The sequence below is a fragment of the Glycine soja genome, unplaced genomic scaffold, assembly GCF_004193775.1.
Source record: "Glycine soja cultivar W05 unplaced genomic scaffold, ASM419377v2 Super-Scaffold_81, whole genome shotgun sequence".
Classification (NCBI taxonomy): Eukaryota; Viridiplantae; Streptophyta; class Magnoliopsida; order Fabales; family Fabaceae; genus Glycine; species Glycine soja.
In genome coordinates, this window is record NW_021143574.1 from 88,861 (window position 1) to 105,376 (window position 16,516).

A 16,516-nucleotide genomic window follows, 5' to 3' on the forward strand; every position below is an offset into this window, starting at 1 on the left:
TATACACAAACAACATCGATTTTTTGAAAAATCGATGTTAACTTAACATCAGTTTTTTGGAAAAACCGATGTTGTTTTTGTATATCAACATCGGTTTTTTTTTTATAAAAAAAACCGATGTTGTTATTAGGAGTTTTTTTTTAAAATACTCTCTCTGTTTTTACAAAAAACCCAAAATTTAACCTGTAAATTTAAAATCAGACCACACAACACAACATTTATCATTTGTCTTCTGCTTTCAAACAGGTTTTAGTAGAAAGCAAGCTAGTAAACTATCAACTGTAAAAAATCAATTGATAACTATGAATAAATAATTTATTAATAACTATCAACAGAGATCATTCAATGTTAAAATGAAACAACATTTGTAAAAAAAATGTAATGCAAGCAGTAACCTAAAGTTACATAGTTCCGTAACATCAGTTTGATTTCTAACTTCGAGATAATATTGTGCCCACTAGATGCGAAGTGCCTTCAATCTCTTTGCTTTCAATGGTCTAACATCATTAAAATACTGCATGATCAAATAAAACATAAGTTAATAATGTAATACCAATGATAAGAAAATCAACTTTGTTTGAAATAAACAATTATTGTTTCCCAATTATTGCTGAAAGTTCCTAAGATTATCGTGGACATCCAGTGCATGACGTAATAGCCGTACTCAGTGCTTCCTTTTTGTCTGTTCACTAAATACATAATGAAATTTGGATATTAAACATTAACTACAAGTAGTGTACACATACATAAAATATATATAAGTAGAAGTTTTATTTAAATCACGTACCTTAACAACAATCCACCTAGCTCCAGCCTTGGATTTAGGTTGTGGAGTATCATCAAGTTCTTTCAAAGCACTGTTTAATACAGGGAACATTAAAATATTGATGTTGTTGAGTTATGCTAATGCAAATGTATTGAAAAACAACACTGATCTGTTAATTATTCCTTTAAGGTAGTTGTCTGGCTTGTTATGCAAGGAACAAAACCAGACAATAAGATTTTCCTTAGGCAAAATGACGACCATTTGCCAGTGTGCACTGCAGTGGAGACCAATATGGGTTATTGTAGTATTATACATTATTTAAATTCAGTTGTTCAATTTGACTTACCCATTCAGGTAGGCTCCAAGGTAGACATCGCGTTTTGAACTCTACATCCAACTCTTCATGTAACTTTCTTATTCAAATTGTGATTGTCCAGATCTTTGAATGGACTGTGGCTCGAGGAATCCATACACATCAGAATTCCCCGCTCGCATACTTGTCTCAGTCAGATGCCTATTGTTGTTAAGACAAAGTTAATTATGTATGAATTTAAAACAATAACTTAGGTAATTAACAATAATGTAAATTAACTTATAGAATCCACAATTGTATAACAGATATGCTGAGACATTGCCCACCGTGTGCAATTTCAGAGAGATCTTCGTGCTTTATGTACAACGAGAAGTCTTGATTAAACACCCCGAACACGGTAGCATCCCACATAACCTAGAAAGGCTTCAAAAAAAGCTGTGCGATGGTCAATGTCATCAAATATAGGGGATCATCGACCTCATGATCCGGCCTATCTAGAGGTTTTGCTGGAGACACAACTGCCTGTTGTTCACACTCCGGGATACTACTTGTTTGGGTGGATGCAAAATCTACCGACAAGTGCATCGGGTCGTCAAGTAAATAATTAAAATGGTGTGAACCGAGTATCAAACTCAGGGAACTTGTTCATTTGGTAAAGGTTTGTTCAATAAGCAGGAATTTACAAACATAAATCATGATTGTGAATGAAAGTAAAAGTATGTTCTATTCTAATTACAAAGCAATAAACGTGAGCAAGTAAGTGTGAAAATAGATATCTAAAGGCGTTGGGTCCTCTTACTGAGCCAATTGATGCGATTAAGGATGTTTCTCTAATTAATGATGTTTATGTGTTCTATGATGAAGGCTCAAGTACTAAACACCGATGTCTCGTGAGTTTAGCCTAATTCAAATTAAACTTCGTTTGCAGATGTCTCTTGTTGAACATAGCTTAATTGAACAACTTTATGATCACAGCATAATAAAAACTAAATTACTGCACTCCGTGTCCAAACATACAGTAACCTAATCTTGCTCTATCAAGTTCTAAGGAGACAATACATCTTTCAATGCTAAAGCCCCTAACAGTACACACATATGGGTGATCATGCCACAAGCATGCAATAATAAAGTACTGATAGAAACAATGAACACATAAAACAACCTTAATTAGATAGGGAAAGAGTTTACATTAACTACTCAGCAAGAATCCCCAACTGAGGTTTTAGCCTTCCATAGCAAGGAAGTCCTTTTTACAATGAAGAAGAGGAATTAAGAGAAATTGCTTGCTTAAAAAGGAGTGGGGATGTTTCCTCCACCTCTAGGAATCTCACAATCACTCAAAAACTCACAAATCTTCCTAATATATCAAAACTTGGCTTCTTTGCCTCTGTGTATGATGTGTCATTATTTTCTCTTATTTCTTAACCCTTTTTCCACCATTTTAAATACTGATTAGTCTTAATTGTCAAATTTATTAGGTAGTTTTATTATTTGGGCCCATTCAACTAATTTGATGTTTTTAATCTAATTTCAGGAATTAATGAAGCATTGGGCTTGAATCTAGAATTGGGCTCGGACTTGAAGAGGGCAGACTAATTTATTCTACAAAATTAGATCTTATCTTATCTTATCTTATCTAGATATTATTTAGATTTGATCCCATCTAGATATTATTTCATCTAGATCTTATTGAAATTCTGATACTGGGGACAGATGTCGTACAGGATGTCACGACATCACGCTTCAGAACATGCAGATTATATTTGACAGTGTGTACAGTTTAAACAAGTAAATAACACAAGAGAATTGTTAACCCAGTTCGGTGCAACCTCACCTACATCTGGGGGCTACCAAGCCAGGGAGGAAATCCACTAAAATAGTGTTAGTTCAAGGTCTAACAGCCACTGTTTACAACCTTCTCACCTAACCACTACCCGTGCAATCTCTACCTAAGAGCCACTCTTAGATATGAGAACCCCGCTCACTCCCTCTCAATCACACTCCCGTGTTTACAAACAAATCAAAGACACACCAGAGATTGCTCTCTGAACAATAGAGATCAACTCCACACACTAGAGATCAACTCTACACACTAGAGATCAACTCTACACACTAGAGATCAACTCTACACACTCAGGTCCAACACTTGATGTTAGAGTAACATCAAGGTGGCTCACAAAACACTCAAGTCCCAAAACTCACAAAATAACTCTTCAATCCCGGACTTGGTAATCAAACCCGTGCAGCCTTCGTGTTTATATAGCAGTGAGCGTATCTGGGCTGCAACATCTTGTGCTGGATGAGATCTATCATTCTTCTGAAAAAAATCTGCACTTAAAGATCTAAAAGATGCAGTTTGATCTTTTAGTTTTTATCTTTAATCTTTAATCTTTAATCCCTGAACGAACTCTTCTAGTTTGTAATTCGAACTTTAATTATCTTTTAATTCGTTCCTAAAGATAGATCTTCTTATCTCTTGCTAACTGCACAATAATCTGTTAAAGATATAACAGATTTATATGTCCAGTATTATCGGGCCGGATGTCAGGACATCGTATCCGACATCGTGGATCCTGCAGCTTCACTTCTTCACTTGACTTTTATCTTGCATTGTACAGCAACTCCAGTATTCTCGGGCAGGATGTCCTGGACATTGTATCCGACATCGTGGATCCTGCAGCTTCAATGCTTTTAGCAATTCCAGTATTTTCAGGCAGGATGTCCTGGACATTGTATCCGACATCGTGAATCCTGCAGCTTCAATTCTTCATTTGACATTTCATGTTGCCTTGTGCATTGTGCAGCCCGATCTTATTCTTTGACATAACGTTGGACATCATGTGCAGCAACTCCAGCTTTCCTTCATTGTCTAAGTGCTTATGTTTTAACAAAATCTTAGCCAATCTTTTAAAACTCAGTAGAGCTAAGCACTAACATTCTCCCCCTTTGGCAAATTTTGTCTAAAACATACTTAGACACTTCCTGAGCAGGTACGAGCAGTTATGCAAATGGGATCAGCAACTTTCATTATCAGAGTAATCAAGCACAGCGGAATTTGTAAGCAAGTTGCAAGTCGTTTCCAGGATGTCAAGACATCTCACGTGACATCAGCTTTCTGCTCCTGCTCCCCCTGTCTCCATGCTTACTGCAGCATCTTCTATCAGCTACTAGTCTTTTCCAGGATGTCAAGACATCTCATGTGACATCACCATTCTGCTCCCCCTGTCTCCATGCTCTTACTGCAGCATCTTCTATCAGCTAGTAGCTTACACCAGTCATCATCAGCAGCAGCAGTAGTCTCCCCCTCAAAATCATATACATACAATTCCCCCTCAAAATTATGAATCATGCATTCATCGTATCCTACTTCTCAAAATCATAAATCATGCATAATACTACTATTGCATACATAGTATCCTACTAAACATGCATATACCATTACTCCCCCTTTTTAGACAGAATTTGACAAAAGTAGAATGCATGAACTTAAAGTGCAAATATTACAGACCAATAGTAATCAACTGTTCAAAGGGACATGCCCCTAGAACTAGTAAAAGCAAAAATAAAGGTCTGATGGTCATGGGGTGGCTTCAGAATCATCATCATCTGATTCTGTATCCTCTGCTGCATCTTCTTCTTCCTCAGCAGCTTCTTCTTCTTCCTCAGCTTCTTCTTCCTCCTCAGCTGCTTCTCCATCATCAATGCCACTGTCTGAGAGCCTTTTGATCAGGCGTTCCAGCTCCATTTTCTTCTCTGTGGTGGCTTTGATGGTTGCTTCCAGCACCTTGCATGTGTCCTTGAGTTCAGCAATCAAATCATCCTTGGACACAGCACCTGAAGCAGCAGCTTTCCCTGATGTCGAGACAATGTCTGGGACATGTGTCCCCTCAAACAGTTTGTAATGCAGGGATAGAGGAGATTCTCTCTTCATCACAAAGTCAATGTTGTTTAAGATATTGGGATGTTGACTCAACATAATGCCACACAATACAGTTGGGAAGGCAATGGGTAATTTGACAGCAAAAGATTCTGAATGCTTAACAGTTTGATAAAAAATATAGTTTCCAAAATTAAATTTGGACTTGGTTCCAACAGCATACAGAAATTTACCCAAACCTGTGGCAACAGTGGAAGTATGATTGGTGGGTACCCAGTTTGCAGCTCCAATCCTGTGCAGGATTGCATATTTCACACTTAGCTTCCCTGCAGACAGCTTCCCTTTCTTTGGCCAGTGCTGGACTTGTTTGGCAGTGATTTCCTTGGCAATTTGATGTTCAGAGACAGCAATATCCACCACTCCATCTGTTGGTCTGTCCAGGTATTTGTTGATCACAGCAGGGGAGAATCTAACACACTTTCCTCTGACAAACACTCTTTGATACTCATCACTTTTTCTGTTTGTTATGTCAGAGGGAATGTTGACAATAAATTCCCTGACTAGACTTTCATAGCAATCTCCCAACTTGGTGATAGTTTTCATCAGTCCTGCTGCCTTGATGAGGTCCATGGTCTCCTTGCAATCCAAGGCATCTCTTCCCAGTTCTCTTTCAACCGCAAGTCTGCGTTGATACACATATTTCCACTTTTCAACATTGCCAATGGAGTGGAAAGAGATGTTGTCCAATGGTGCATCAGGAACATTTCCAGGCACCTTTCTCCCAGATTTCTTGGCCCTCTTTGATGTCGAGACATCTAATTCGACATCATCATCAGAATCGGATGAGGAAATTTCTTTCCTCTTCTTGGAGGGGATTGCAACCTTGCTCCTTCTGGATGTGGTAGGAGTGATTGGAGTGCTCTTCTTCTGGGCCATAGTTTTGATTCGTCCAGACCTCTTGATGGGGGTTTTTCCCTTTCTGCTTTGTAGTCTTTCTGCAATGCCAGGTGCCAACTTGTTGGCAATGGGTTCCTCATCAGATTCTACCTCTTCAAGGTCAATGAGGTCACCTGGAGCAGGTTCTGGTGCCCTTGGTGCAGGGGTCTTCTCTGTGGCTTGATCTTCTTCTTCTGTTGATTCCTCTTCACTGGGTGAAGGGAGGGCTTCAGCATTTGGAGCGGAAGATGTTGGAACATCTTTATCAACATCAGGCACAGAAACATTCGGGGTGGAGGATGTTGGAACATCTTCACCAGCATCAGGAACAGAGGCGTCTTTCAAAATGCTACTCACAATACTGCGGATCCTCTTATCCATCTCCGGGTCTACTTCCCTAGGACTTGTTGCAATGCTAGGATTTTCAGTAATCTTCACTCCCTGTTGTCTTCTGGGAACCAGTTTTTCAGGAACAGGGGCTGAACCAGGAATCATTTGTATGGGCTGGATATTGAATTCAGGTCGTTCCTGGTGCGGAGATGATGGTGCAGAGGGTGAACCAGGTGATGAAGTATCTTTTGGTGAAGTAGCCATGGAGAAGCAGAGCTTTTGAAATGATTTCGTGAAGTTCCGAGAGCTGTTGGGAAATGCTGAAAACGAGATTTCCACGAAAATATAAGTTTGAATGAGGAATGTAGAGGGACGTGTGAAGCAACGGTCTAATTTGCTTTGGTTCAGTAGTGAACGTGCTATTAATGTTAAGTGAGACGTTTGAGCACGTTCAGATAGCAGTAGCTGCTATAATTCCTCTAGCAGACAAATGCCCAGCTTGCCCCTCAGTTTTTCAAACTGATTTGCATCCAATGCCTTTGTGAAAATGTCTGCTATTTGTTCCTCAGTGTCAACATGCTCCAGTGTGATAACTTTATCATCAACAAGCTCTCTGATATAGTGATGTCTAATGTCAATGTGCTTGGTTCTGCTGTGTTGCACAGGATTTTTTGAAATATTAATAGCACTTAAGTTGTCACAGTATAATGTCATGACATCTTGTTCGACATTGTACTCCTTGAGCATCTGCTTCATCCAAACTAGTTGTGAACAGCTGCTTCCTGCTGCAATATACTCGGCTTCTGCAGTAGATAGGGACACACAGTTCTGCTTCTTGCTGAACCATGAAATAAGATTGTTGCCCAGATAGAAGCATCCACCAGAAGTGCTTTTTCTGTCATCTGCACTTCCAGCCCAATCAGCATCACAGAACCCAACCAGCATTGAATCTGAACAATGACAGTACATAATCCCATAGTCACTGGTGCCATTTACATATTTCAGAATTCTCTTTACTTGATTCAAGTGACTTATCTTGGGATTGGCTTGATATCTTGCACAAACACCTACTGCATAGGTGATGTCAGGTCTGCTAGCTGTTAAATATAGTAAGCTCCCAATCATGCTTCTGTACAAACTTTGATCAACACTGGTGCCAGCTTCATCTTTTGTCAGCTTCAAGTGAGTAGGTGCAGGTGTTCTTTTATGGCTGGCATTCTCCATCCCAAACTTCTTGACAATGTTCTTTGCATACTTGCTTTGTGAGAGGAATATGGAGTCTTCCATCTGCTTCACTTGAAGTCCCAGAAAATAAGTCAGCTCTCCAACAAGACTCATCTCAAATTCAGATTGCATCTGTTGGACAAAATGTCGAAGCATCTCATTCGACATCCCTCCAAACACAATGTCATCAACATATATCTGTGCTATCATCAAGTTTTCAGCATCTTGTTTGACAAAGAGAGTCTTGTCAATTCCTCCCTTCCTATACCCTTGCTGAGTAAGGAACTCTGTTAGCCTTTCATACCAAGCTCTTGGAGCTTGCTTTAGTCCATAGAGAGCCTTCTTGAGCCTGTATACATGATCTGGATGAGTTGGATCTACAAATCCCTTTGGCTGCTCCACGTAGGCTTCTTCATTCAGGTATCCATTCAGAAACGCGCTCTTCACATCCATTTGGTACAGCTTGAATTTAAGGATGCAAGCTACACCAAGTAACAATCTGATGGACTCAAGTCTAGCAACTGGGGCAAACGTTTCATCAAAGTCTACACCTTCAATCTGAGTGTAGCCTTGAGCAACAAGTCTGGCCTTGTTTCTGGTTATAACACCTTCTTCATTGGTTTTGTTCTTGAAGATCCACTTGGTGCCAATCACATTAGTTCCCTCGGGTCTCGGAACTAGCTCCCAGACTTCATTCCTTTTGAATTGCTCCAATTCTTCTTGCATAGCATTGATCCAGAACTCATCAGCCAGTGCCTCTTTCACATTCTTGGGCTCAATTTTGGAGACAAAACATGAGTTGGAGACAATCTCAATCTCCCTTGATCTTGTAGTGACTCCTCTGTTTGGATCTCCTATAATCAGCTCCTTGGGGTGCATCTTCTGGATTCTAATGGAGGGTCTCTTGTCGGGTTGGTTGATGTTTGATTCATCTGTAGCAGAATCAGAGTTTTCTGCATTCTCTGCACTTTTAGCTGTATCTGCTACATTGTCTTCCGATGTTCTGACATCTTCTTCGACATCCTTCTTTCTTGCTGGAGTTAGATCATCAACAACCACATTGATGGATTCCATCACAGTTCTGGTTCTGGAGTTGAATACTCTATATGCTCTGCTGTTTGTAGAGTATCCCAGGAATATTCCTGCATCACTCTTGGGATCCATCTTTCTCCTTTGCTCTCTATCTGCCAAAATGTAACATGGGCTTCCAAAGATGTGAAAGTGCTTGACAGTTGGCTTCCTCCCTTTCCAGATTTCATACAGTGTGGTTGAAGTCCCTCTTCTAAGTGTGACTCTGTTGTGGATGTAGCATGCTGTGTTCATGGCTTCAGCCCAGAGATTATAGGGAAGTTCTTTGGCATGAAGCATGACCCTAGCAGCCTCTTGCAAAGTCCTGTTTTTCCTTTCAACTATGCCATTTTGCTGTGGTGTAATGGCTGCAGAGAACTCATGAGTGATGCCTTCAGATGTGCAGTATTCAGTAAACTTGCTGTTTTCAAACTCTCTGCCATGGTCACTCCTGATTCTCTTGATGACACAGTCTTTTTCTCTTTGAAGTCTTAGACTCAACTCCTTGAATACTTCAAAGGTGTCTGATTTCTCTCTGATAAAGTTGACCCAGGTAAATCTGGAGAAATCATCCACAACAACATAGGCATACCTTTTTCCTCCAAGGCTTTCAACTTGCATAGGCCCCATCAAGTCCATGTGAAGTAGTTCCAGCACCCTGGAAGTGGTCTGATGTTGAAGCTTCTGGTGGGACATCTTGACTTGCTTTCCAATCTAACATTCACCACAGATTCTGCCTTCTTCTATTTTCAGATTGGGAATGCCTCTAACAGCACCTTTGTCAATGATTTTCTTCATGCCTCTTAAGTGCAGATGTCCAAATCTTTGATGCCATATTCTTACTTCATCTTCTTTGAAGGATAGACATGTGGAGGAGTAACTGGTTTCTTGAGGTGTCCATAGGTAACAGTTGTCCTTTGATCTACTGCCCTTCATTAGAACTTCACTCTTCTCATTTGTCACCAAGCATTCTGACTTTGTGAAGTTTACATTGAATCCTTCATCACACAACTGACTGATGCTGATCAGGTTTGCAGTCAGTCCCTTCACCAGCAGTACTTTGTTCAGACTAGGAAGTCCATCATGAACTAGCTTTCCCATTCCAATGATCTTTCCTTTAGAGCCATCTCCAAATGTCACATAGCTAGTGGAGCAGGGCTCAATGTTCACCAGGAATTCTTTAACTCCTGTCATGTGTCTGGAACAACCGCTATCTAGGTACCAATCTTCCTTAGCTGATGCTCTAAGTGAAGTATGAACAACAAGACTGACAATCTTGTGTTTTGGAACCCACATCATCTTCTTTCTGCTGTTGCTACTTTGAGTTCCATGATGTGGATGGCCATGTAGATGATAGCAAAAGGGCTTTATGTGACCATACTTGCCACAGTAGTGACACCTCCACTTCTTTCTTTTACTTCTTTTACTCTTTTTCTGCTGTGTTCCATGATGTCGAGACCGATGTTGTGACATCGTGGCTCCAGTGCTGTTTTTGGCAGGAACAAATTCTGTCATGGTTATTCTGCCAGCAGATTTAAACCCAAGTCCTCTCTGGTTTCCAACATTCTTCCCAAGCTGTAGCACTTCATCAAGCATATATGAGCCTTTATTCAGCATCTTTATTGATTTTGTCATGTTTTCCAGTTTAGAGTTCAGAAAACCAACTTCTCCTTTAAGCTCAGAGATCTCCTCTTCATGTGCCTCCTTCTCAGCCTCCAGATCTGCAATGACCTTCTTCAGTTGTGCTTCTTGCTGAAGGATCTTCTCACTTTTGATGCATAGTTTTCTATAGGATATAGCAAGCTCATCAAAAGTGATTTCACTATCTGTATCACTTGAATCTTCAGCAGATTCAAATCTCCCAGTGAGTGCATTTACATCTCTGTCAGAATCACTTTCTTGTTCACTCTCTGTATCATCAGACCGACATATAGAAAGTCCTTTCCTCTGCTTCTTGAGATGAGTGGGACATTCAGCTATGATGTGTCCATAGCCTTCACACCCATGGCATTGAATTCCTTTGCTGTGACTGGGCTTTTCATCTGACCTTTTCTGGTATTTACTACCTTTCCTGATGTCGAAAGGGATGTTCTGGACATGTGGTTTCTGCCTCCTGTCCATTCTATTCAGCACTTTGTTGAACTGCTTTCCAAGGAGCACAACTGCCTTAGTCAGACCTTCATCAGTATCCAGGTCATACTCATCTTCTTCTCCTTCATCATTGGACACGAACGCCAAGTTCTTGCTCTTCTTTTCAGCCCTATCCGAGAGTCCTAGCTCAAAGGTTTGAAGGGAACCAATGAGTTCATCTACTCTCATGTTGCAAATGTCTTGGGCCTCCTCTATTGCAGTGACTTTCATGTCAAATCTCTTAGGCAAAGATCTGAGGATCTTTCTCACCAGCTTTTCGTCTGTCATCTTTTCTCCCAAGGCAGTGCAAGCATTGGCAATTTCAAGTATGTTCATGTGGAAGTCATGAATACACTCTTCCTCCTTCATCTTCAGATTTTCGAATTTTGTAGCCAATAGTTGCAATCTGGACATCTTCACTTTGGAGGTTCCTTCATGAGTGGTTTTCAGGATCTCCCATGCATCCTTGGCCACTGTGCATGTGTTGATCAGTCTGAAGATATTCTTGTCAACTCCATTGAATAGAGCATTCAAGGCTTTGGAGTTTCCAAGTGCCAATTCGTCTTCTTCTTTTGTCCAGTCTTCTTCTGGCTTCAATTCATCAGTGGGCTTTCCTTCTGTGTCCAGCATCTTGGGATGTTCCCAGCCTTTGATGACAGCTTTCCAGGTTCTGCTATCCAGTGATTTGAGGAAGGCCACCATCCTTGCTTTCCAGTATTCATAGTTGGTTCCATCCAGGATTGGTGGTCTGTTTACTGGTCCTCCTTCTTTCTCCATGTTCATCAGAATTTATCTCCCTAGATCTCACTCAGTGATTTCGAGTGCCTGCTCTGATACCAATTGAAATTCTGATACTGGGGACAGATGTCGTACAGGATGTCACGACATCACGCTTCAGAACATGCAGATTATATTTGACAGTGTGTACAGTTTAAACAAGTAAATAACACAAGAGAATTGTTAACCCAGTTCGGTGCAACCTCACCTACATCTGGGGGCTACCAAGCCAGGGAGGAAATCCACTAAAATAGTGTTAGTTCAAGGTCTAACAGCCACTGTTTACAACCTTCTCACCTAACCACTACCCGTGCAATCTCTACCTAAGAGCCACTCTTAGATATGAGAACCCCGCTCACTCCCTCTCAATCACACTCCCGTGTTTACAAACAAATCAAAGACACACCAGAGATTGCTCTCTGAACAATAGAGATCAACTCCACACACTAGAGATCAACTCTACACACTAGAGATCAACTCTACACACTCAGGTCCAACACTTGATGTTAGAGTAACATCAAGGTGGCTCACAAAACACTCAAGTCCCAAAACTCACAAAATAACTCTTCAATCCCGGACTTGGTAATCAAACCCGTGCAGCCTTCGTGTTTATATAGCAGTGAGCGTATCTGGGCTGCAACATCTTGTGCTGGATGAGATCTATCATTCTTCTGAAAAAAATCTGCACTTAAAGATCTAAAAGATGCAGTTTGATCTTTTAGTTTTTATCTTTAATCTTTAATCTTTAATCCCTGAACGAACTCTTCTAGTTTGTAATTCGAACTTTAATTATCTTTTAATTCGTTCCTAAAGATAGATCTTCTTATCTCTTGCTAACTGCACAATAATCTGTTAAAGATATAACAGATTTATATGTCCAGTATTATCGGGCCGGATGTCAGGACATCGTATCCGACATCGTGGATCCTGCAGCTTCACTTCTTCACTTGACTTTTATCTTGCATTGTACAGCAACTCCAGTATTCTCGGGCAGGATGTCCTGGACATTGTATCCGACATCGTGGATCCTGCAGCTTCAATGCTTTTAGCAATTCCAGTATTTTCAGGCAGGATGTCCTGGACATTGTATCCGACATCGTGAATCCTGCAGCTTCAATTCTTCATTTGACATTTCATGTTGCCTTGTGCATTGTGCAGCCCGATCTTATTCTTTGACATAACGTTGGACATCATGTGCAGCAACTCCAGCTTTCCTTCATTGTCTAAGTGCTTATGTTTTAACAAAATCTTAGCCAATCTTTTAAAACTCAGTAGAGCTAAGCACTAACACTTATCTTATCTAGATTTGATTTGATTTTACTTATGGGCTTGGATTTAAAACATATTTGTAAGCTTTGGGGCTGAAAAACTACATAACAGCACCAACGTTCTAGTTTTTGCTCTCTCTCTCTCTCTCTCCTCTCTCTCTTCTATTTTTCGTTTTCAGTTTTAGTCTCTCTTCTCTTTCTCTTTTATTTTCGTTTTTTTTACAATTCTAGTTTAGACTTTTAGTTTTATCAATAAAATTTTGTTCTCTATTTGATTAATGGAAGGCTAAGTTCGCAGCGTTGTTTTCTCTTGAGGATCAAGCACAGTTCTCTTTGAGGTTCTATTATTACTGTTAAATTCTATTCAGTTTTTCCTCTTCACTAATTACTCTGAATTTGTTGCTTTTAATTCATGCATGCTTAGTGCTTGATCAATTATCTCTGTGCTTAATTTACGTTCATGCTTAATGATCGTTTATGAGTAATTGGTGTATGTGATGCTTAATCACATAATGAATGCCTTATGTTGAATTTCGCTTAGTAATTTAATTTAGGGTTGGATTAAGTGGTTAAACTGATAAAGGATAAATTCTCGCAACCTAGGATAAGAGACTTGCTTGTGAATCAAGGGGAAGCAACGCATTTTAATTCTGATATTTTTCTAATTCAATTTTACTCGCTATTTAATTTACAAAAGCAAACAATCCCCCCCCCCCCCCCCCCCAATTTGTTACTATTTCCTACTATCTGTTATGAACATTTGGTTTATCATTGCTCGTTGGGAAACAACCTAGGATCACTTCCTAGTTACTACATTTTAATGTTTATTTGATTCGGGTACGGCCTCGATCAGTGTATTTCACTCTTCAAGCTCTTACGGCTATTCAACACTCTTTTTTTTCCTAATATTCTAGGCTTTAAAAGGGCTCACTGACCTTGATGTAGCACTTAGCGCCATTCTCACGCTTAGCGCGAGTAAGTGAATTTTTGCTCAGCGCCAAGCTCGCACTAAGCCTGGAAGGTGACAAACGATTCGCTGAGCGAGCTGATGACGCACTGAGCGCGTGCTTGCGGTGGCGCTGGGCTTAGCCGTTGATGCTCGCTAAGCGCATTGAGCTCGCTTAGCGAGACATCAACTTTAGCACTTCTTCAAAATAACTCCTTTTTGCCTGAAATTGAAGAGAAATTGACATTAATTCCATACACAAGGCTTATACTGAGCACAGATAAAAACAAAGCAAAATTTATTTACAATCCTACAAAAAGAACCATAAATTGGGAAAAATATATACATTTTGTAAAATTTTTCTATACAAAAGTTAGTCGTATAAGATGACTAACAAACTCCCCCTAATTTATAGTTTTGCTTGTCCTCAAGAAAAGAAAGAATAGCTCACTTGTTCTCAAGTGACAAAATCACAGTGGTTATTCACAAGGTGTTTGCTCCAAAGAATTCAATCACATGAAATGAATGGCATACAATGCTTCAATCACAACTTCTCACAAGACACACAGCTTTTCAAAGATATGAACAAGATTATTAAGGAACACAACTGAAATAAGCTAGTAAAAGCGACAGATAACAAGGAAGGATCATTAACCAAAGCCTCCAGCTACTATTTCACTCAATCATAAGTGTTTAGGCTTATTCAACAATCAACAACTAACACAAGTCTCAATCTTTGCAATTCATCTCATGCCATACAGTCAAGAACACACAAACTGAATCTGAAGGACTTTACTAGGCTTGTAACAAGGCTGGGCTGCAATCAATTCATGGTTTTTCTAGGATGCAAAAGCTTAGGTTCTAAGAAAGAATTCATCCATAGATCAACCTTTTTCTTTTTATTCCAGCTCTATTACTTGCCTTTCCGCACTTAGCTTTTCTTTTTCTTAAATAGCAGCACACACACTTTTATTTTATACTTACAGTTTTTTTTTAAATACTTGCTGCTTATTAGATGACTATGTGTGTTGCTCTTTTCTTACCATTACAAGCTTTCACCCCATAATTCCCCCAAATTTGGGAAAATTTGCTTTGAACCAAAATTTCCTTTTATGAATGATGCTCTCCTACAACCTAAGAAAAGGTAGAAGGAGATAAACTGTACAGGCTCAAGGTTCAATCAAACAATCATACTTTCAGCTCAAAATGGGTGCAAGGGATAAATCAGTCATGCATAAGGTAAGCTTTTTAGCTAAGTGACTATCTTCAATTAAAACATAGCCTTCATCATCTTCAATTTCATGCATTCATTCCATACTCAGAGATTCATGCAAAAATAATTACTCAATGTTAGTCGTTCTCTCACAATTAAAGATCACACTTTCACCGGGTTGTGCCTAATGAGTACCTTCACAATCAATCTGTCAAACTGACTAACATTTTTAGTCATGATCCTAATCCATGTTCTTTCTCTTCTAATCACTGCACACTAATTCAAAACATATGATTTACGGATTCCAATTCACTCAAATCACGCAATCGATCACTTCAAACCAATCAACAAACAATGAATTTCAAAACCAAGCATCAAACCACTAGATGATATAAGTGCACTGTTCAATCAAGCTCTATACAAGCTATTAACCAAAATAAAAACTATAAACTGAAATTTAAAGACTGAAACATAAATATAAATCTAAATTATAAAATGTACTAAAGACGAGATAATATTAAAACTGTTTAAAAAGCAGGGAAATAAAAATCCTGTTAGTGATCCTGGTCCTGTGGTGGTGGTGGGTCTTGATCCATGGCCTCCTCGTTTAAGTCCAGTGCAGGAGTGCCTGCTGAGTACCCTCTACAGCCATTGGATCATCCTCAAAAATAAATGGCTCAGGTAGAGTGGGAGTGGCTTCAGAAGAGTCATCCTCCTGGTCTGGTTGAGGTTCCTGGGCTGTGGAGGCCTCACCCCCTCCCAAAGGAGAAGGTTGGACTCCTGGCTAGGCAACCTTCTGCAGAAACTCCTCCACGCTCATAACTGGTCCCTGCTAGACCACATCTTGCAAGCTCTGCATAATCAGGAGCTAGCCCTGGTGCAGGCTCTATAGCATAGACATGAAAGGCTCTATGCTCTAAGCAGAGGGACCTGGAAGAACTGGGGCTGTTGGAGCTGATGGGAGAGCAGAAGTAGGGGGAGCAAGGGCAGCTGAAGGAGATAGGGCCTCAGATCTTTTAGCCCTGGATTTTTGGGTCCCTAGAAAAGCCACGTGCTTAGTGAGTGAACACAAATCTAATTTTTTATGCAGAATTTGCTAAGCCCAATTCCACAAATTTTCAAAACAGATAAGGATTTGCGATTAGCGCGACAAGGCACACTTAGCGCGACTACTCTACTGAACAACATTGGCTTAGCAAGCAGGCTCACTAAGCCCAATTCCAACAAAAAGAAAAACAAAGAGATAATTGCGCTTAGCGTGACGGGCATGCTTAGCGCACAACAAAACACAGAAATTTCTAAGTGTCTGAGAACACACTACTCACTTAGTGCACAGACGCGCTTAGTGAGTTCATAAGCAATTGAACTTTCAATCAGAGAAGATGAATGCGCTTAGCGGGACAGGGCCACACTTAGCGAGTTCATCTGGAAATCCAGATGTTCAACAAAAATGATGAACTCGCTTAGCGTAGCAAGGCGCTTAGCGCGCTCATCGCGATTTCCAGAAAAATCAACGGCTTTTCACCCCTCCACTTAGGCCCCTATTAGGTCGTCTAACCCTAATCAAAACAAGCACATTGTATCCACAATAAAACCCTAATTCTAGCCTAATGAACAACTAACCTAACAGAACTAAGTATTAACAGAAATTCAACCTAACACTACTAA